This window comes from Arachis stenosperma, chromosome 3 (genome assembly GCF_014773155.1).
Source record: "Arachis stenosperma cultivar V10309 chromosome 3, arast.V10309.gnm1.PFL2, whole genome shotgun sequence".
Lineage (NCBI taxonomy): Eukaryota > Viridiplantae > Streptophyta > Magnoliopsida > Fabales > Fabaceae > Arachis > Arachis stenosperma.
Genome location: NC_080379.1, coordinates 108,818,154 through 108,834,715, shown reverse-complemented (window position 1 = coordinate 108,834,715; position 16,562 = coordinate 108,818,154).

The window sequence follows — 16,562 nt, the reverse complement described above, 5'->3', positions numbered from 1 at the left end:
GCCCGAAGACCTCATAAGCATCACCGCACCATGGCCCTTCGCAAAGTGGGGACTCGACCTACTCGGCCCATTCCCACAAGGACCGGGGCAAGTCAAGTACCTCATAGTAGGGGTCGACTACTTCACAAAGTGGATCGAGGCTGAACCCTTAGCCACTATTACGGCTCAGAAAAGCCGTAAATTCCTATACAAAAACATTGTCACGAGGTTCGGAGTCCCCTACTCCATCACAACAGACAATGGAACACAGTTCACAGACACAAGTTTTCAGAACTTGGTGGCCGAGCTAAAAATCAAACAGCAGTTCACATCGGTCGAACACCCGCAAGCCAATGGACAAGCAGAGGCCGCAAATAAAGTCATCTTGGCCGGGTTAAAACGAAGACTCCAAGAGGCCAAAGGGGCATGGGCCGATGAACTCCCCCAGGTATTATGGGCATATCGGACAACCCCGCACTCTACAACAGGAGAATCCCCATTCCGACTAGCCTACGGAATGGAGGCAATGATTCCGTCGAAATAGACGAAGGATCACCCAGAACCATCTTCTACAACGAAGGAGGCAACCCTCAGGCACAAAGGGAAGAACTCGACCTCCTACCCGAGGTCCGAGAAAGAGCCCGAATCAGAGAAGAAGTCTTAAAACGACGAACGGCCCTCAGATATAACCGAAAGGTGATAAAACGAAGCTTCTCCACTCACGACCTGATTTTAATCCGAAACGACATCGGAACACAAAAATCGGGAGAAGGAAAGCTAGCCGCAAATTGGAAAGGGCCCTACAAAGTAACAGAAGTTTTAGGGACAGGCTACTACAAGATATCCGACCTAGAAGGCAATGAGCTGCCCAGAACCTGGCACGCCTGTAACCTAAGACGATACTACAGCTAGAAAAACTTAACCCGAGGTGTACTCTTTTTCCCCACGAGGGTTTTTTAATGAGACACCCGGTTAAGTAGGACACCCGGCCTAGTCAAAAGGGTAAACACTTTGTACATATTCTTCTTTTAGTACTAATCAAATTTCTTTATTTTCTCTTTCTCGTTTATAAAGCATATCCTAAAAGTACCCCACCAAGGCGCATTAATTTATGCTCGGCAAACGCAAAAAATCATTTGCCAAAGGCCATACGAGGTCGGCAAAGATGAAGCGACGAGGTTCAAATTAATGTGAGAAGTTATAAAAGTAACTCTGAAATGGCTCAAAAAGCCAAATAGAAAAGAAGTTACAAAAATAACTTAAAAAAGGCCGACCAAAACAACGAAGTCGGACTGACCAAAGGGGTACTCAAGGATCCCGATGTCCGAGAGTAAACACGGACCCAAGAAAGAAGCTGGCAAAGAACCAGGACTTCGAGAAACGCTAGCTAAAAAGTTGTTACCCAAAAACAACTAAAAAGCAAAAAGCGAGAAAGTCAAGGCGCTAGCTAAAAGTTGTTACCCAAAAACAACTAAAAAGCAAAAGCGAGAAAGTCAAGGCGCTAGCTAAAAAGTTGTTACCCAAAAACAACTAAAAAGCAAAAAGCGAGAAAGTCAAGGCGCTAGCTAAAAAGTTGTTACCCAAAAACAACTAAAAAGCAAAAAGCGAGAAAGTCAAGGCGCTAGCTAAAAGGTTGTTACCCAAAAACAACTAAAAAGCAAAAAGCGAGAAAGTCAAGGCACTAGCTAAAAAGTTGTTACCCAAAAAAACTAAAAAGCAAAAAGCGAGAAAGTCAAGGCGCTAGCTAAAAAGTTGTTACCCAAAAAACAACTAAAAAGCAAAAAGCGAGAAAGTCAAGGCGCTAGCTAAAAGGTTGTTACCCAAAAACAACTAAAAAGCAAAAAGCGAGAAAGTCAAGGCACTAGCTAAAAAGTTGTTACCCAAAAACAACTAAAAAGCAAAAAAGCGAGAAGTCAGAGCGCTAGCTAAAAAGTTGTTACCCAAAAACAACTAAAAAGCAAAAAGCGAGAAGTCAAAGCGCTAGCTAAAAAGTTGTTACCCAAAAACAACTAAAAAAAAAAAGCAAAAAGCGAGAAGTCAAAACGCTAGCTAAAAAGTTGTTACCCGAGAACAACTAAAAAGCATAAAAGCGGAACGAGACAATCGAAACACAAAGCATGGCATAATAAAGCTACAAGAGTAGCTAAAATAGCAGAACAGGTGTCCAAAATGTTTGCAGAAAACATCCAAAAAACAAAAAGCCCACAGGTCGGGCAAAAGCACAAAAAGTACAAAAAATTACAGAGGATCAAGGCCCTTTCCAGACTCCGCATCAACACCTGGCTGAAACATGGATATCGGGACTGCAGGAACAGCACCATCGCTTGGAACCTCCATACCAACTCTATCCTCGGCCAAAGGTGAAGTCGGGTTCACGACCGGAGCCTCGGGGTCGGACACGGAGCCTTGGGGTCGGACATCGGAACCTCATCCTCAACAGGGGCAGGAACAATCTTCCCCTCCACAACCATGTTATCCGTATGAACAAACTGAGATCCAATTCGGGAGCAAGAACCCGGACCTGATCCCTCAAATTCACAAACATAGCATCCATACCCTTGGCCACATTATCTTCCAGCTCATAAAAGTCATCCCGAGCAGATTGCAGCTTCTCCTTCGTCTCCACAAGCTCAGCATACAGCTTGGTATAGTTCTCCGTCGCACCCTCGCCATCTCCTCAGACGTCTTCGCCACCGCCACAGCCGCGGTAGCCCTAGTCTTCTCTTCCTCCAAAGACTCCTCCAGCTCGGCAATCCTAGCATCCTCCAGCTGACTAACCTTATCAAGCTCGGACCGGGCCTTCTCAAGTCGGGAGCTGGTCGCCCAAGGGGAGCTTTCTTAAACTCCCGAGCAATGGCGGCATGAAGGCTAGCCATCCGAACACAACTCCGCGCCATATACTGAAAGTGATGCTCCATGGACGCATCATCAGTAGAAATAAAAGTCTGAGGAAGAATGTGCTCAACCCAACCGAGAGCATCGAAATCCTTGTCATTGAAACCAGCAGGCTCTCGGGAAGTCTTTGTTTCTTGGGGGGAGAACCCGAGGTCGAGGTCGGGGAAAGCTGACCGGGTCGGAGGTCGGAGGATCCTGAGTTATAGCTCGGAACTGAGGGACCGGAATGGTCTTCGACCGAGTCTGAACACCAATTGTAGTCTTCTGCGGAGAAGGTTGGGGAGAAGCTTCAGCCTCGATATTCCGAGATGCCGCAGATTTCTTCGCTCGACGGAGAAACTTCATAGAATCAGCCTGAGAAGACATCTCTGCAGAAACGAAACAAAGAGGTTATCAAACAGAAAGATCAAAACAAAGTCAAAATATGAAAATGAAATCTCAAAAAGAGGTCGGGAGCTACCTAACTCGGAACGGAGAAGGCTTGGATCTCCAACATTTTCTTCGTATCCAAGTAAGGTGCCCGACCCATAGACTGCTCAACACACCAACGAAAGCCTGTTCCACCTCATCTAGACTCTCGAAAGTGTACTTAACGACACCACACTCTCTTGCCAACAAAGAGGAAACGAAGGCTCCCCACTCTCATCTAAGAAAAAAGGTCGGACATCTCCAACAGCCCGGACTTTGAAGTAATAGTTTTTGAAATCGTGAAACGACTCATCATACAAAGTGCAAAATTTCCTACCCTGGTTAGCCCTAAACGAAACCCAGGACACCTTCCCAGCACCCGACCCGGCTTCGTCAGTACAAACAGATAAGAAAAAAGAAACAGAAGGGGAGACGCCTAAAATCTGACACAAAAGTTGGGAAAAGCTTTAAAAACGCCCAAGAGTTCGGATGGAGTTGTGTAGGGGCAAGGTTACAAGACCAAAGGACCTCGGATTCCAGGTCGGTGAAAGGAAGACGGACACCTAGCTTGGAGAAGAACAATCATAAGCATAGAAGAAAAGTTTCTCGGAACTCTCTAACGGCGGAAAACATACCCTCTCCTCGGACTCCGGGGCTGCTAACTCGTAATCCCGCTCAGACTCCCTGTTCTCACAAATACTACACTCCCTACGGAACCTAATCAGATACTCAGAATCTACAACAGACGGGACCCTTAAAGGAGCAGGATCTACCCAACCTAGACCACTCGGAATCTTGGTCGACATTGCTTGAAACACCTTTCGAGACATAAAAAAATCTTGCCTACAAAGAAAGAATACAACAGCAAGACAAAAATCACACAAAGGCAGAAAACCAAATTCAACAAAAACAAAAGAAAGCAAAGTTCTTTTACAAACAAGAAGGCAGCAACTCGAATAACAAAAATGGATCGGAGAAAAGAGTCCCCCCACACACACGTACAAAGCAATAGCGGCGCCTCTTTTCGGGGCAACCCGGGCATAGAAGATATCAGAAAAAAGAAGCGTACAAAGCGAAAAAAGCAAACCTGGAAAAGAAGAAAGCGACGAGCTCCGACGAAAGGAAAAACGGCGGCGCAGAAAAGAACTCTGAAAAAACGCACAAAAAATGGAAGACGAAGAACAGAGAGAAAGAAGAGAAGATGCTCGAAAAGAAGTGATGAATAAACAAAGAAAAATGAAGAAAGGGGCAAATAAATAAAGCCTCCACAGAGCGCCGCACGGAAATCGAGGAAGAAACGGTAACAAGCAATAAATGCTGAAACGACCGTTTTCAAATTTTGAAAAAAACTACTATGCCCGAGCTCGACCTTCCGAAAAAAGACGAACTCGGGCAGGGGCACTGTTCATACCCTGACCGAGCTCTCCAAACTCGGTAAAGCTGATAGAAGGCCCGACCTCGACCCAAGGCCCACGTTCGAGGTCGGACCTCGGACAAACAGGCCAAAGAAAGGCCCATCAGAAGGAACTAAGCCCAAAACCTAAAGGCCGAAAGGGCCTGGGAAAGGCGGTTCCGCAAAGATAGAGATGAATCTCCCAAAAGATAAGATAAGATAAGAATATCTTATCCAGGGATGATCGCAGCCAACTACTATAAATACACTGGAGCACCCAGGTATAAGGCATACTCTAATTCTACTTGATATCTGCTTGGACCCATGCTAACTTAAGCATCGGAGTGTCATTGCAGGTACAACCCCCCGCCGTTCAGCACAACCAGCTCGGGTCACAGACCCCCCACCTCGGGCCTTGCCAGAAGACCGAGCTACACGTTTCAGGTAACCCTCGGAACACTTTCTTAACAAGAAAATAACAAACTTCAAATTTTTGAATCAATCACATTAATTATTAGTGAATTTTCGAAAATATGATATAAAGATAAGAAAAAGATTTTGAAAATATGTTGAAAAATATTTTTGAAATTTTTGAAAAATAGAAAAAAAAATGAAAAAAATATAATTTTTGAAAAAGATTTTGAAAAGATAAGATTTTTAAAATTGAAAATTTGACTTGACTTGTAAGAAACAACTAATTTAAAAAATATTTTTGACTAAGTCAACTCAAATTTTCGAAAATTATGAGAAAAATAAGGAAAAGATATTTTTTTTATTTTTGAATTTTTAATGATGAAAGAGAAAAACACAAATATGACCCAAAACATAAAAATTTTGGATCAAAACACAAGATGCATGCAAGAACACTATGAATGTCAAGATGAACACCAAGAACACTTTGAAGATCATGATGAACATCAAGAACATAATTTTGAAAAATTGTTGATGCAAAGAAAACATGTAAGACACCAAACTTGGAAATCTTTAATGCATGGACTCTAACAAACGAAAAATGCACATGAAAAACAACAAACAACACAAAACAAGAAAACATCAAGATCAAACAAGAAGACTTACCAAGAACAACTTGAAGATCATGAAGAACACTATGAATGTATGAAATTTTCGAAAAAAATTGCAAGAAAATTTTTAAAGCATGCAATTGACACCAAACTTAAAAATTGACTCAAGACTCAAACAAGAAACACAAAATATTTTTGATTTATATGATTTTATGATTTTTTTGGATTTTTATTAATTTTTTTTCGAAAATATTTTTGGAAAAACGAAAAAGAAAAGAAAAATTTTGAAAAAGATTTTGAAAAGAAAATTACCTAATCTGAGCAACAAGATGAACCGTTAGTTGTCCATACTCGAACAATCCCCGGCAACGGCGCCAAAAACTTGGTGGACGAAATTGTAATCACATCAATGTAGTATTCTTTGTTGTTGCATGGAATCATTATTATGGCACCTATGTGTGGACACAACTCCGTTCAACTTAACTAGCAAGTGTACTGGGTCATCCAAGTAATACCTTACGTGAGTAAGGGTCGATCCCACAGAGATTGTTGGTATGAAGCAAGCTATGGTCACCTTGTAAATCTCAGTTAGGCCGATTAAATTGGTTTATGGATTCGAAAATTAATAATAAACAGAAAATAAAAAGGGATAGAAATACTTATGTAAATCAATAGTGGGAATTTCAGATAGGCGTATGGAGATGCTGTGCTCCTCTTGAATCTCTACTTTCTTATTGCTTTCATCCAATCCTTCTTACTCCTTTCCATGGCAAGCTGTATGTAGGGCATCACCGTTGTCAATGGCTACATCCCATCCTCTCAGTGAAAATGGTCCTATGCTCTGTCACAGCACGGCTAATCATCTGTCGGTTCCTAATCAGGTTGGAATAGAATCCCTTGATTCTTTTGCGTTTGTCATCACGCCCAGCCTTTAGGAGTTTGAAGCTCGTCACAGTCATTCAATCCCAGAATCCTACTCGGAATACCATAGACAAGGTTTAGACTTTTCGGATCCTCATGAATGCCGCCATCTATCTAACTTATACCACGAAGATTCTGTTGGGGAATCTAAGAGATATGCGCCCGGCCTAGAGTAGAACGGAAGTGGTTGTCAGTCACGCGCGTTCATAGGTGAGAATGATGATGAGTGTCACGGATCATCACATTCATCAAAGTGTTGTGCAACGTATATCTTGGAATAAGAATAAAAGAGAATTGAATAGAAAGTAATAATAATTGTATTGAAACTTGAGGTACAGCAGAGCTCCACACCCTAAATCTATGGTGTGCAGAAACTCCACTGTTGAAAATACATAAGTGAAAGGTTCAGGCATGGCCGAATGGCCAGCCCCCTGAATGATCAAGAGACCAAATAATCAAAGGGTAAACAGTCAAAAGATTAAACTGTCAAAAGATGTCTAATACAATAGTAAATCATCCTATTTATACTAGACTAGCTACTAGGGTTTACATGAGTAAGTAATTGATGCATAAATCCACTTCCGGGGCCCACTTGGTGTATGCTTGGGCTGAGTTTGATCTATCCACGAGCTGAGGCTTTTCTTGGAGTTGAACTCCAAGTTATAACGTGTTTTGGGCGTTCAACTCCGGATCATGACGTTTTTCTGGCGTTTAACTCCAGACAGCAGCATGTACTTGGCGTTCAACGCCAAGTTATGTCGTCAATTTCCGAATAAAGTATAGACTATTATATATTGCTGGAAAGCTCTGGATGTCTACTTTCCAACGCCGTTGAGACCGTGCCATTTGGAGTTCTGTAACTCCAGAAAATCTATTTCGAGTGCAGGGACGTCAGATTCCAACAGCATCAGCAGTCCTTTTGTCAGCCTTTTTCAGTGTTTTGCTCAAGTCCCTCAATTTCAGCCAGAAATTACCTGAAATCACAGAAAAACACACAAACTCATAGTAAAGTCCAGAAATGTGATTTTAACATAAAAACTAATGAAAACATCCCTAAAAGTAGCTTGAACTTACTAAAAACTACCTAAAAACAATGCCAAAAAGCGTATAAATTATCCGCTCATGAATTTACTATCCTTTTGCGTCTGTCACTACGCCCAACACTTGTGAGTTTGAAGCTCGTCACAGTCATCCCTTCCCAGATCCTACTCGGAATACCATAGACAAGGTTTAGACTTTCCGGATCTCAGGAATGGCCGCCAATAATTCTAGCTTATAACACGAAGACTCCGATCTTTCGGAATGGAGGCTAAGAGATACACGCTGAATCTTAAGCAGAACGGAAGTGATTGTCAGTCAAGCATTCATAGGTGAGAATAATGATAAGTGTCACGGATCATCACATTCATTAGGTTTAAGTGCGAGTGAATATCTTAGAACAAGAACAAGCTTGAATTGAATAGAAAATAGTAGTAATTGTATTAATACTCGAGGAACAGCAGAGCTCCACACCTTAATCTATGGTGTGTAGAAACTCCACCGTTGAAAATACATAAGTGATGAATGTAGGCATGGCCGTGAGGACAGCCCCCAATGTCTAAGGAAAACGTTCCAAAGATGTCAAGCTCCCAAGATGAAAATACAATAGTAAAAGGTCCTATTTATAATGAAACTAGCTACTAGGGTTTACAATAATAGGTAAATGATGCAGAAATCCACTTCCGGGCCCACTTGGTATGTGCTTGGGCTGAGCATTGAACTTTACACGTGTAGAGACTTCTTTTGGAGTTTAACTCTGGTTTGTAACATGGTTCTGTCATTAAACTCCAACTTTTATGCCAGTTCTGGCGTTTTGACTTCAGAATAGGGCAGAGAAGTGGCGTTTTGATGCCATTTTACATCATCAAAACTCGCACAAAGTATGAGCTATTATATATTTCTGGAAAGCCCTGGATGTCTAATTTCCAACGCATTTAATAGCGCGCCATTTGAAGTTCTGTAGCACCAGAAAATCTACTTCGAGTGCAAGGAGGTCTGAATCCAACAGCATCTGTAGTCCTTTGTCAGCCTCTGAATCAGATTTTTGCTCAGGTCCCTCAGTTTCAGCCAGAAAATACCTGAAATCACAGAAAAATACACAAACTCATAGTAAAGTCTAGAGATGCAAATTTTGCATAAAAACTAATAAAAACATCCGAAAAATAGCTAGATCCTACTAAAAACTACCTAAAAATAATGCCAAAAAGCATATAAATTATCCACTCATCAATGTTGTGTTGAAAGATATGAAAATTGAGTGAGTGTGATCTTGTTGTTTGAAGCTATATATGAATCAGTAAACGTATATTTTATGATTTGCATTTTAATCCTTACAATGATGGTTGCCCAATGCCCAGTGTTATCAATTCAGTTCATTTTGGGATTTTTATTTTGTATATTCTCTATTTTTTTCTAAAATTATTATACTTTATAGCATGAAATCAAGCATGTGTTTCTTTACAGAGACTCTTATTTCTTTAAAAAGCTATGTAAGTTTAACTTGATGAAAATGTATTAACCCTGCAATGACCCAACTTCCAACACATCATGATCGTACCAAAAGTAAGGCGTTACCAACCAAATTTCTTTATTTGCATTAATCCATTGACAATTTTTTTAAAAAGTTAAAATTTTTCCATTAAGAACAAATAACACATATTTACATACTTAATATTAATAATATATTATAGTATTATATACAAAACCTACCCCCTTTGAATTAAACTTTAAATAACAAGGAGAGGAAAAAAAATAAATAGGTATGAACTTTAGTTACAAAGATTATAAGTGAGTAATAGCATGAAATTTAGTTGGTATTAAATGTTCTCTCTAGAGGCCTTGATTATCTGAATTACTAGAGGGTCATGATTTCGGTTGATCTAGTCACCATATAATAATGGAGGTCGAGAATTTTGGATGGAACCTTAGGTTAAATTATGAATGCATGAGGAACATAAGGTGTGATTTTAGTCTTCGGGTACAAGAGCTGGACAAAACTCAATTTTGCCGTATAGAGTGTTGCCGTTAGGGCTGTTGGAACTCAGGGAGATTTTTGATTGACGAGGATGAATAAATAAGTTCTTAATGGCAAATTATCATAGTGGAGTTGTGGAAGCACGATGGTTTTGAGGGATTTAGGGCTGTCATGATGTGAAAGAAGAGTTTTGGGAGGTAAGATTGTTTCGAGGGTTGACGGAGGATCGAGGAATGGGAATTTGAGATAAGAAGCTGATGAGTTCGGATTCACTCTCCTCCCAATAAAATTGATGATTCTGCTCTTTGGCAAGCACACCAAAATTATTGTCAAGTAATAACCCGCAGTAGAGTGGGATCATATCCACAAAGATTGGTAGATTCGAACAATTTTAATTAATTGGTGAATTACTCAAGCTTATACAGAATAAGTTGTAAGTGCAGAATCATAAATGGCGGAAACATAAATGGCAAAGGAATAAAGGAAAGCAATAAAGTGCAAAAAAAGAAATAGCAAGAATGTAAAAGGGAGTGGGAATTCGCAGAATGTAAATGAAAGCTATAAAAGAATGGGGGAGTTAAGAATGAGGGAATTCATTGAGATCAGGAGATATTGTCTCTTTGGATTAAATCCAGCTTATATCCTCTTCAATCATGCAACTCATTAACCTCTTGGCAATCATGATTGATTGAGCCCCAATCCCTTGGTGACTCAATCTCTCAGATCTTGATCAATAGCTGATTCCTTGGTCTAATTACTTATGAAGAGAGATATGCTTGGTCCCAGATTATACCACACATCCTTGTAGGTCCAGGTAGAGGGAGGATTATATGTCACCATATCCAAACACCAAAACCCAGATTCTACTCAAGTGTGAGAAGAGATTTCTAGCATGGTTTCATGTTTCCTTTTTCAAGGTTCCCGTGAAACCCATTTTGCATTCAATCTCTTTTCCAAGATAATTGAACACTAAGCATGAAAATCGAAATTCCTTCTAGCAAATCAAAGAGAAGATGAAGAGAAGAAGAAATTCACCATCATTAATCCTTCAAGTACAATAGAGCTCCCTCTCTCAAAGAGAGGGAATTTAGCTACTCATAGCTCAGAAAGAAAGTACAAAAGATGGAAGAGATGAAGTGTAAAAAGTGAAAAAGTGAATTCAAAAGTAAAACTCTACAATCCCCTTGAGATAGTGATCTGCGTCTCCCTCTGTGTTTCCAATACTTCCAAGGGTATTTATACTACTCCAAGATCTAGATATAAAGGAAATTACAAAAGTGAAAAGAAAATTACAATTTGGAGGGAAAAGAAACTCAACAAACGTGATCTTCCAGCTGGCGTGTGACTGGCGCTCCCCTGGTGTCACGCTCTCTTCGTTTCAAGCTTCGCGTGCCACGCCTCACCCTCCAAGTGGCACGCCTTCCTCTATCACATCCCTGGCATGCCACACCTTCGAGCCAAAGTGGCACGCCCAGGGCATTTTAAAGTCCTCAAGTAGGTTGGCCTGCCACGCCTTCGACACCAAGTGGCACGCGCAGGCCATTTTCCACATCTTCATGCTTCTGGAAACTTGTACCAGTGTTGCACGCCCAGGGTCTGGCGTGCCACGCCCCTCTAAATGCTTCTCTTGCTGGCATGCCACGCCTAATCATCCAAGTGGCATGCCCAGTTCATTTGGCCCTTTATCTCCTCCTCTGGAAAACACTACCAGCGTGCCACGCCATGAGACTGGCGTGCCACGCCCTTCACTTGCCTTAGTTCCAAAGGTTGGCGTGCCATGCCTGGACGTTCAAGTGGCATGCCAAAGTGGGATAATTGAGCTGGCGTGCCACGCCTTCGATACCAAGTGGCACGCCCAACTTTGTTTGGCCTCCTTCAATGCTGGCGTGCCACGCCTGATCATTCAAGTGGCACGCCTTAGTGAGACTTCTTGAGCTGGCGTGCCACGCCTTCGACACCAAGTGGCACGCCTAGCTTTTTGCTTTGCCTTATTGTTCATTGGCGTGCCACGCCTGGTTGCTCACGTGGCACGCCCAGACCTCATAAGCCTTCAATCCTTTCTATGGATTCTTGTACCAGCGTGCCACGCCATGTTGCTCAAGTGGCACGCCCATTCAATTGTGGGTCTCTTAGGCTTGGCGTGCCACACCTTGATCCTCAAGTGGCACACCCAAGTGAATTCTGGAACTGGCATGCCATGCCTTCGATACAAAGTGGCACGCCCTAGTGATGACTCTTCTAGTTAATTAGTAGGCATGCCGCGCCCCTTTGATGGTCTTCATTGTTGCTCTCTGGAATGTTGTACCAGCGTGCCACGCCAAGCTTCTGGCGTGCCACGCCAATACATTTTTATGGTGTTTGTTCCAAGTGGCACGCCTGCTTCACACGCCCATTTGTTTAGTTGTCTCTGTTCCGAGGGTTACCTGAAACGTGGAGCTCGGTCGTCTGGCAAGACCCGAGGTGGGGGTTCCGTGACCCGAGCTTGATGTTTGAGCGGCGGGTGGTTGTACCTGCAATGACACTCCGATGCTTAAGTTAGCATGGGTCCAAGCAGATATGTGTAGAATATGGAATGTGTCTCATACCTGGGTGCTCCAGTGTATTTATAGTAGTTGGCTGTGATCTTCCCTGGATAAGATATTCTTATCTTATCTTATCTTTCGGGAGTTTTATCCCTATCTTTGTGGAACCGCCTTTGCTAGGCCCTTTCGGCCTTTAGGTTTTGGGCTTCGTTCCTTTTGATGGGCCTTCCTTTGCTTTGCTGTCCGAGGTCCGACCTCTAGGCGTGGGCCTTAGAACGAGGTCGGACCTTTCATGGATTTACCGAGTTGGGGGAGCCCGGTCAGGGTATGAACAGTGCCCCTGCCCGAGTTCGTCCTTTTTGGGAGGTCGAGCTCGGGCATAGTAGTTTTTCAAATTTTCAAAAAATGGCCGTTTTCTTGCATTTATTGCGCTTTACCGTTTTTCCTCGATTTTCGTTCTGGCCTTCGTGAAGGCTTTATTTATTCGCCCCCTTTCCTTTTTCTTCGCTTATTCTGTTCCTTTCTTTGTTTTTCGCCATCTCTTTTTCGAGCGCCGCTTTCCTCTTTTTCTTTATTCTTCTTCCCCGAACCTTTCCGTGCGTTTCTCCGGGGTTTCCTCTGCGCCGCCGTTCCGTTCTCCTTGTTTTTGGAGCTCGTCGTCCTCGCTTCCTTCTCCCAGGTTTGTTCCCGTCTCTTTTGTGCACATATGCTTCTGTTTCTTTTGTGTGGCTCTCTGTTTGTTTCTTTTTCTCTATGCCTGGGTTGCCCCGAAAAGAGGTGCCGCCATCACTTTGTTTGATTGTATGGGGGGGCTCTTTTCTCTGGTATTTCATTTCGGGTTGCTGCATTTTCTTTCTAAAAGATCTTTGTTTTTTGTTTTGATGAATGGGTTTTCGCCGTCTGCTTTATGATTTTTGCTTGCTGTTTGTATTTTTCTTTGTAGGCAAGATTTTTATGTCTCGAAAGGTTCTTCAAGCGATGTCGACCAAGATTCCGAGTGGTCTTGGTTGGGTAGATCCTGTTCCTCTAAAAGTCCCTTCTGTGGTAGATTCTGAGTATTTAGCTAGGTTTCGTAGGCAATGTAGCATATGTGAAGATAGAGAGTCTGAGAGGGATTATGAATTAGTAGCCCCGGATTCCGAGGAGAGAGTTTGCTTCCCGCCTTTAGATAGTTCCGAGAAGCTCTTCTTTTACGCTTATGATTGTTTTTTCTCTAAGCTGAGTGTCCGACTTCCTTTTACCGACCTGGAGTCCGAGGTGTTGTGGTCTTGTAACCTTGCCCCTACGCAGCTCCATCCAAATTCTTGGGCATTTTTAAAGCTGTTCCAACTTTTGTGTCAGTTTCTGGGTGTCTCTCCCTCTATTTCCCTTTTTTCCTATTTGTTTGTGTTGACGAAGCCGGGGTCGGGTGGAGGGAAGGTATCCTGGGTCTCTTTTAGGGCTAACCAGGGAAGAAAGTTTTGTACCCTGTATGATGAGTCCTTTCACGATTTTAAGAACTTTTATTTCAAGGTCCGGGCTACTGGAGACGTCCGACCTTTCTTTCTAGATGAGAGTGGGGAGCCTTCTTTTCCTCTTTGTTGGCAGGAGAATGTAGTGTCTGTTAAGTATACCTTTGAGAGTCTAGATGAGGTGGAGCAGGCTTTTGTGGGTGTGGTGAGCAGTTTATGGGGTCGGGCACCTCACTTGGACACGAAGAAAATGTTGGGAGATCCAAGCCTTCTCCGTTCCGAGTTAGGTAGTTCCCGACCTCTTCCGAAATTTGTCTTTTTTCGTATTTTGCTTGTTTTTGGTGGAATATCCGTTGTGGTAATCCTTTTCTTTGTTTCTTGCAGAGATGTCTTCTCAGGCGGATTCCATGAAATTCCTTCGTCGGACGAAGAAGTCGGTGGCTGCTCGGAATATCGAGGCCGGGGAGGCTTCTGCCCGATCTTCTCCACAGAAGACTACTGTGGGTGTTCAGACTCGGTCGAAGACTATTCCGACCCCTCAGTTCCGGGCTGTAAGTCAGGATCCTCCGACCTCTGGGCCTGCTACTTCTTCTCCTCCTCCGTTCTCGGGTCCTCCTCCAAAGAAGCAGAAGACCTCTCAAGAGCTTGCCGGTTTCAATGATAAGGACTTTGATGCTCTTGGTTGGATTGAGCAGCATATCCTCCCTCAGACCTTTATTTCTACTGATGATGTGTCTATGGAGCATCATTTTCAGTATATGGCGCGGAGCTGTGTTCGGATGGCTAGTCTTCATGCCGCTATTGCCCGGGAGTTCAAGAAATCCCCCATTGGTGCGACCAGCTCCCGACTTGAGAAGGCTCAGTCTGAGCTTGATAAGATTAGTCAACTGAAGGCTGCCAGGATCACTGAGTTGGAGGCCTCCTTGGAGAAAGAGAAGACTAAAGCCACCGCGGCTGTGGCGGCAGCGAAGACGTCTGAGGAGATGGCGAAGGTTGCGACGGAGAATTATACTCGGTTATATGCCGAGCTTGTGGAGACAAAAGAGAAACTGCAATCTGCCCGGGATGATTTTTACGAGCTAGAAGGTCATGTGGCCAAGGGTATGGATGCTATGTTTGAGAATTTGAAGGCTCAGGTCCGAGTACTTGCTCCCGACCTAGATCTGAGCTTATTCAGTACGGATAACGTCGTTGTGGAGGGAAAGATTGTTCCTGCTCCTACCGAGGATGAGGTTCCGACGTCCGATCCCAGTGTTCCAGTTGAGAACCCGACTTCTCCTTTGGTCGGGAATGGATCTGGCGTGGAGGTGTCAAACCGGGATGACGTTGCCGTCGATGCAGTCCCGATATCTATGTTTCAGCCTGCTGTTGATGTGGAGTCCGGAAAGGGCCTTGGTCCTCTGTAGCTTTGTATTTTTGGTGTTTTGCCCGACCTGTGGGCTCTTTTGTTTTTGGATGGTTTCTGTGAACGCTTTGGACACCTTTTGCTTTATTTAGCTACTTGTAGTAACTTTATTATGCGGTGTTTTTTTTTCACGTTTGACTTTTTGTTTCCGCTTTTGTGCTTTTTAGTTGTTTTTGGATAACAACTTTTTAGCTAGCGTTTTTGAAACTTCCTTCGATTTCGTTCTTTCGCTTTGTACTTTTAGTTGTTTTTTGCAAAGCAACTTTTAGTAAGCGTTTTCGAAACTTCCTTTGATTTCGTTCTTTCGCTTGTACTTTTTAGTTGTTTTTTGTAAAGCAACTTTTTAGTAAGCGTTTTCGAAACTTCCTTCGATTTCGTTCTTTCGCTTGTACTTTTTAGTTGTTTTTTGTAAAGCAACTTTTTAGTAAGCGTTTTTCGAAATCTTGGTTTCCGCCATTTTAAGGCTTCTTTCTTGGGTCCGAGCTTTTTCTTGGACCTCGGGTGCTCGAGTACCTCCTTTTTGTTGGGTCCGACTTTATCGTTGGTCGGCCTTTTTAAGTTATTTTTGTAATCTCTTTTTATTTGGCCTTTTGAGCCCTTTCAGAGTTACTTTATAACTTCTCACATTAATTTGAACCTCGTCGCTTTATCTTTGCCGACCTTGTATGGTCTCTTGGCAAATGATTTTTTGCGTTTTGCCGAGCATAAATTAATGCGCCTTGGTGGGGTACTTTCTAGGATTTGTTTCATCATGAAGAAGAAGAAAAGAAAATAGAGAAATTTGATTAGTATTAAAAAAGAAAGAAAATTTACAGAGTGTTTACCCTTTGATTAGGTCGGGTATCTTACTTAACCGGGTGTCTCATTAAAAAACCCTTGTAGGGAAAAAGAGTACACCTCGGGTTAAGTTTTTCTAGCTGTAGTACCGCCTTAGATTACAGGCGTGCCAGGCTCTGGGCAGCTCATTGCCTTCTAGGTCGGATATTTTGTAGTAGCCTGTCCCTAAGACTTCTGTTACCTTGTAGGGTCCTTTCCAATTTGCAGCTAGCTTTCCTTCTCCCGACTTTTGTGTTCCGATGTCATTTCGGATTAGAATCAGGTCGTGAATGGAGAAGCTTCGTTTTATTACCTTCTGATTGTATCTGAGGGCCGTTCGTCGCTTTAGGGCTTCTTCTCGGATTCGGGCTCTTTCTCGGACCTCGGGGAGGAGGTCGAGTTCTTCCTTTTGTGCCTGTGGGTTACCTTCTTCGTTGTAGAAGATGACTCTGGGTGACCCTTCATTTATTTCGATAGGAATCATTGCCTCCATCCCATAAGCTAGTCGGAATGGCGATTCTCCCGTTGTAGAGTGTGGAGTTGTCCGATATGCCCATAGTACCTGGGGGAGCTCCTCGGCCCATGCCCCTTTGGCCTCTTGGAGCCTTCGTTTTAACCCTGCTAGGATGACTTTGTTTGCAGCCTCTGCTTGTCCATTGGCTTGTGGGTGCTCGACTGAGGTGAATTGCTGTTTAATTTTTAGTTCGGCCACCAAGTTCTGAAAACTTGTGTCCGTG